Genomic DNA, 7,752 nt, shown 5'->3' on the forward strand with positions numbered 1-7,752 from the left:
TATAGGTATATAATATAGATATAATAGATATAGGTATAAAATATAGATATAATAGATATAATAGATAGACATAATAGATATAATAGATACAGGTATAAAATATAGATTTAATAGACATAATGGATATGGGTATCAAATATTAATATAATAAATATAGGTATAAAATATAGATATAGTGCATATCATAGAATAGGTATAAAATATAGACACAAGAGATAAAACAGATATAGGTATAAAATACAGGCATAATAGATATAATAGATAAAGATAAAAAATATAGACATAACAGATATAATAGATATTGGAATGAAAAAGACATAATAGATATAGGTATAAAATATAGACATAATAGATATAATAGATACAGGTATAAAATATAGAAATAATATATATAGTATAAAATATACACATTAGATATATGGTTAAGTATGAAATATAGACATAATAGATATAATAGATATGTGTATAATATAAGACATTGCTTTCTTTCTCCGAGAAAACACCAAATGGCGGATGACGCCGTTGCGCGGGGTGGTCCGGAGGCCCTGGTGGCCCTGGATGGGGAACCGCGTTGTCTTCCGTGGAGGTTTCGGCAGTGGCATACGGGGCCGGTTCGCGCCGTGGACGGGGTCGGGGCCGAGGCCGAGGAGCTCGCGGAGGCAAGGGCGAGGATAGGAGTGGATGCCCGTCACCATCTGGGCCGCTTGGTCAAGGACATGAAGATCAAGTCCCTGGAGGAGATCTACCTCTTCTCTCTCCCCATTAAGGAATCTCGAATCATGACTTTTTTCTTGGGGGCCCTCTCTCAAGAGATGAGGTTTTGAAGATTATGCCGGTGCAGAAGCAGACCCGTGCTGGTCACCGCACCAGGTTCAAGGTGTTTGTTGCATCGGGGACTACAATGGCCACGTCGGCCTGGGTGTTAAGTGCTCCAAGGAGGTGGCCACCGCCATCCGTGGGGCCATCATCCTGGCCAAACTCTCCATTGTCCCGGTGCGCAGAGGCTAACTGGGGAACAAGATCGGCAAAACCCCACACCGTCCCTTGCAAGGTGACAGGCCGCTGTGGCTCTGTGCTGGTGCGCCTCATCCCTGCACCCAGGGGCACTGGCATCGTCTCACCGCCTGTGCCCAAGAAGCTGCTCATGATGGCTTATGATGACTGCTACACCTCAGCCGGGGCTGCACTGCCACCCTGGGCAGCTTCGCCAAGGCCACCTTTGATGCCATCTCTAAGACTACAGCTACCTGACCCCTGACCTGTGGAAGGAGACTGTGTTTACCAAGTCTACCTATCAGAATCACTGACCACCTTGTGAAGACCCACACCAGAGTCCCGTGCAGCGGACCCAGCTCCGCTGTGGCTACAACATAGGCTTTTTATACAAGAAAAATAAAGTGAATTAAGCCTGTTAATAAAAAAAAAGATATAGACATAATAGCACATAGATAAGGTATAAAATATAGATAGATTACAATAGATATAGATATAATTTATAGGTATAAAATATAGACATAATAGATATAATAGATATAGGTATAAAATTAGACATAATAGAATACAATAAAAATATAGACAAAATAGATTTAATAGATATAGATATAAAAATAATAGACAAAATAGATATGATATATATAGGTATATAATATAGACATAATAGATATGAAAGATATAGGTATAAAATATAGACAAAACAGATATAATAGATATAGGTATGAAATATAGACATAACAGCTATAACAGATATAGTTATAAAATATAGGACATAATAGTTATAATAGATATAGGTATAAAATATAGACATAATAGATATAGGTACAATATTTAGACATAATAGATATAATAGATAGGTATAAATTATGACATAATAGATATATTAGATATAGTTATAAAATGTGGACATAATAGATATAATAGATATAGGTATAAAATATACAAATAACTAGACATAGGTATAAAATAGAGACATAATAGATATAGGTGTAAAATAGAGACATAATAGATATAATAGATATAGTCATAAATATAGACGTAATAGATATAGGTATAAAATATAGACATAATAGATATAAGAGATATAGTTATAAAATATAGACATAATAGTTATAATAGATATAGGTATAAAATATAGACATATAGATACAATAGATATAGGTATAAAAATACAGAATATTGATTTAATAGATATAGGTATAAAATATAGACATAATAGACATAATAGATATAGGTATAAAATGTAGACATATAGATATATATAGATATAGGTATAAAATATAGATATAATAGATATAGGTATAAAATAGAGACATAATAATTATAGGTAAAAAATATAGACGTAATAGATATAATAGATGTAGGTATAAAATATATACATTATAGATAAAATAGATATAGGTAAAATATAGACATAATAGATATAATAGATATGGGTATAAAATATAGATATAATAGATATAATAGATATAGGTATGAAATATACACATAATATATATGGTAGATATAGGTAATAAATAGACATAACAGATATATGTATAAAATAAAATTCATAATAGATATAATAAATATAGTTATAAAATATAGACATAACAGAACATAATAGATAGAGGTATAAAATATAGACATAATAGATATAATAGATAGAGGTGTAAAATATATACATAATAGATATAAGAGATAGAGTTATAAAATATAGACATATTAGATATAATAGATAAAGTTGTAAAATATAGACCCCAATAGATATAATAGATACAGGTATAAAATATAGACATAATAGATATGATAGATATAGGTGCAAAATATAGACATAATAGATACGTTTGATATAGGTATAAAATATAGACATAATCGATATAGATGTCAAATTGGATATAATAGATATAATAGATATCAGTATAAAACATAGATGTAATAGATAAAATAGATAGAGGTATAAATATAGATTATAATAAAATAGGTATAAAATATAGATCTACTGTATATAAGAAATATAGGTATAAAAGATAGACATAACGATAATAACAGATAAAGAAATAAATATAGACATAATAATAAATAGATATCGGTATAAAATATAGACATAATAGATATAGGTATAAAATATAGACATAATAGATATAATAGATAGGGTAAAAAATATAGACATCAGAGGTATAATAGATAATGGTCTAAAATATAGACATAATAGATATAACGATGAGTGAGGTTATAAAAATATCAGACCTAATAAGATATAATAGATAGAAGGTATGAAATGTTGACATAATAGACATATAGATACAGGTACAAAATATAGATATAATAGATTATCACAGAAGATATAAAATATAACCAAAATAGATATAATCGATAGAGGTATAAAATATAGACATTATAGATATAATAGATAGAGGTATAAAATATAGAGATAATAGATATAATTGATAGAGTATAAATATAGACATAATAGATATAATAGAGTTATAAAATATATACAAAATAGATATAATAGATATAGTTATAAAATGTAGACATAATAGACATAATCGATATAGTTATGAAATATAGACATAAAAGAATTAATAGATTGGAGGTACCAAATATTCACATAATAGATATAATAGATATAGGTATAAATATAGATACTACAGATATAATAGATATAGGATTAAAATATAGACACAATAGATATAATAGACATAGGTATAAAATATCGAGAGAATATATATAATAGATATATGTATAAATTATGCACATAATTAGATATAATAGATAAGGGTATAAAATAAAAAACAAATAGATATACTAGATAGAGGTATGAAATATAGACATAATAGATATAACAGATGTAAAAAATATAGACATAATAGATACAATAGATAGAGGTATAAAATATAGACATAATAGATATAATAGATATAATAGATAGAGGTATATAAATATAGACATACTAGATATAGTAGATATTGAAATAAAATATAGACATTATCGGTATAAATAGAGGTAAAAAATATAGACATCATAGATATAATAGAGATATGAAGTATAGACGTTATAGTGATAATAGAGTAATAAAATATAGACATAATAGATATCATGGAGGTATGAAATATAGACATAATAGATATAATAGGTAGAGGGAATAAAATATAGACATAATAGTTATAAAAGATAGAGTTATAAAATACAGACATAATAGATATAAACACAATAGATGTAATAGATATAGGTATAAAATATACCCATAATAATATAATACACATAAGTATACAATATAGACATAATAGATATAACATATATAGGTCTAAAATATAGACATAATAGATATAATACATACAGGTATAAAATATAGATAAATAGATGTAATAGATATAGGTATAATAATGTAGATATAGATATAAAATATAGATATAATAGATATAATAGATATAGGTATAAAATATAGACATAATAGATATAATAATTATAGGTGTAAAATATAGACATAATAGATATAGGTATAAAATTTAGTCATAATAGATATAATAGATATAGGTATAAAATATAGACATAATAGATGTAATAGATATAGGTATAAAATATAGACATAATAGATATAATCGATATAGGTATAAAATGTACACATAACAGATATAATAGTTATAAGTATAAATATAGACATAATAGATATAATAGATATACGTATAAAATATAGACATAATAGATATAATAGATATAGGTACAAAATATGGACAAAATGGATATAATTGATATACGTATAAAATATACAAATAATAGACATAGATAGATATAGGTATAAAATATATACATAATAGACATAATAGATATAGTTATGAAATATAGACATAATAGATATGATATATATAGGTGTAAAATATAGACATATAGATACGATAGATATAGCTATAAAATACAGACAAAATAGATGTAATAGAAATAGGTATAAAATATAGACATAATAGATATAATAGATATAGGTATAAAACATGGACATAATAGATATAATAGATACAGGTATAAAATATAGATATAATAGATATAGGTATAAAATATAGATAATATATATATAGGTATAAAATATAGATATAATGGATATAATAGATATAGGTATAAAACATAGATATAACAGATATAGCTATGAAATATAGACACAATAGATAGAGATATAGGTGTGAAAAAAAGATATAATAGATACAGGTATAAAAAATAGATATAATAGATATAATAGATATAGGTATAAAATATAGACATAATGAATATAATAGATATAGGTATAAAGTATAGACATAATAGATATAATAGATATAGGTAAAAAATATAGATATCATAGATATAATAGATAAAGGAAAAAAATATAGACAAAATAGATAAAATAGAGGTATAAAATACAGACATAATAGGTATAGGTGTAAAATATATACATAATAGATATAAGAGATATAGTTATCAAATATAGACATAATAGTGATAATATATATAGGTATAAAATATAGACATAATAGATATAATATATGTAAGCATAAAATATAGACAATAGATATAATAGATATAGGTATAAAATATAGACAAAATAAATATAATACATATAGGTATAAAATATAGACATAATAGATATAACAGATATAGGTATAAAATATGGACATAAGGGATATAATAGATATAGGTATCATATATAGACATAATAGATATAATAGATATAGGTATAAAAGACAGACATAGTAGATATAATAGATATAGGTATAAAAGACATAATAGATATAAGACATATAGGTATAAAATATAGACATAATAGATGTAATAGATATACGTATAATATATAGAGAGAATACGTATAATAAATGTAGATATAACATACAGATATATTAGATGTAATAGATATAGGTATAAAATATAGACAAAATAGATACAATAAATGCAGGTATAAAATATAGACATAATAGATATAATGGATATTGGCATAAAATATACATACAATAGATATACGTATAAAATATAGATATAATAGATATGATAGATACAAGTATAAAATATAGATATAATATATATGATGGATATAGGTATAAAATGTAGATATAATAGATATAGATAAAAATGTAGATATAATAGCCATAATAGATATAGGTGTAAAATACAGATATAATAGATAGAGGTATAAAATATAGACAAAATAGATATAATACATATAGCTGTAAAATATAGACATAATATATAGGTATAAAATTTTGTCATAATTGATATAATAGATATAGGTATAAAATATATACATAATAGTTATAATAGATGGAGATATAAAATATAGACATAGTAGATATCATACATATAGGTATTAAATATAGACATAATGAAAATAATAGATATGGTAATAAAATAGAGACATAATAGACATAATAGATATAAGTATAAAATATAGACATAATAGATATAATGGATATAGGTATCAAATACAGAAATAATAGATATAACAGATATAGGTATAAAATATAGACTGATATAATAGATATAGGAATAAAATATAGACATAATAGATATAATAGATATAGTTATAAAATGTAGACATAATAGATGTAGGTATAAATATAGACATAATGGATATAATAGATACAGGTATAAAATATAGACATAATAGATATAGGTATAATATATAGACATAATAGGTATAATAGATATAGGTATAAAATATAGACATAATAGATATAATAGATATCGGTTTAAAATATAGACATAATAGATGTAGGTATAAAATATAGACATAATAGATACAATAGATATAGGTATAAAATATAGACATAATAGGTATAGATATAAAATATAGACATAATATATATGGATAAAGATATAAAATATAGACATAATATATAGTATGAAATATAGACATAATAGATAAAATAGATATAGGTTTAAAATATAGACATAATATATGGTTATAAAATATAGACATAATAGTTATAATAGATATAGGTACAAAATATAGACATAATAGATATAGGTATAATATTTAGACATAATAGATATAATAGATATAGGTATAAAATAAAGACATAATAGATATAATAGATATAGGTATAAATTATACACATAATAGATATAATAGATATAGGTATAAAATATAGACAAAATAGATAGAGGTATAAAATAGAGACATGATAGACATAATAGATATAGTTATAAAATATAGACGTAAAAGATATTATAGATATAGGTATAAAATATAAACATAATAGATATAATTGATATGGGTAAAATATAGACATAATAGATATAATAGATATAGGTATGAAATACAGACATAATAGACATAATAGATATAGGTATAAAATATACACATAATAGATATGATATATATAGGTATAAAATGTGGACATAACAGATATGATAGATATCGGTATAAAAAACAGACATAATAGATATAATAGAAATAGGTATAAAATATAGACATTATAGATATAATAGATATAGGTATAAAACATGGACATTATAGATATAATAGATACAGGTATGAAATACAGATATAATAAATATGTATACAATATTGATATAATAGATATAATAGATAGACATAATAGATATAATAGATATAGATATAAAATATAGATACAATAGCTATAATGGATATGGGTATCAAATATACATATAAGACATATAGGTATAAAATATAGATATAGTACATATAATAGATATAGGTATGAAATATAGACATAATGGATATAATAGACATAGGTATAAAGTATAGACATGATAGATATAATAAATAAAGATATAAAATATAGACATAAT

The 7,752-nt window shown here is 23.7% G+C and overlaps 1 pseudogene; it reads left to right on the forward strand.

Annotated features, from left to right (window-relative positions):
* The first annotated feature begins 506 nt into the window (after positions 1-506).
* On the forward strand, positions 507-1,374 carry LOC115895858 (annotated as a pseudogene).
* The last annotated feature ends 6,378 nt before the right edge of the window (positions 1,375-7,752 follow it).

Source organism: Rhinopithecus roxellana, unplaced genomic scaffold (assembly GCF_007565055.1).
Source record: "Rhinopithecus roxellana isolate Shanxi Qingling unplaced genomic scaffold, ASM756505v1 contig333, whole genome shotgun sequence".
In the NCBI taxonomy this organism is placed as follows: domain Eukaryota; kingdom Metazoa; phylum Chordata; class Mammalia; order Primates; family Cercopithecidae; genus Rhinopithecus; species Rhinopithecus roxellana.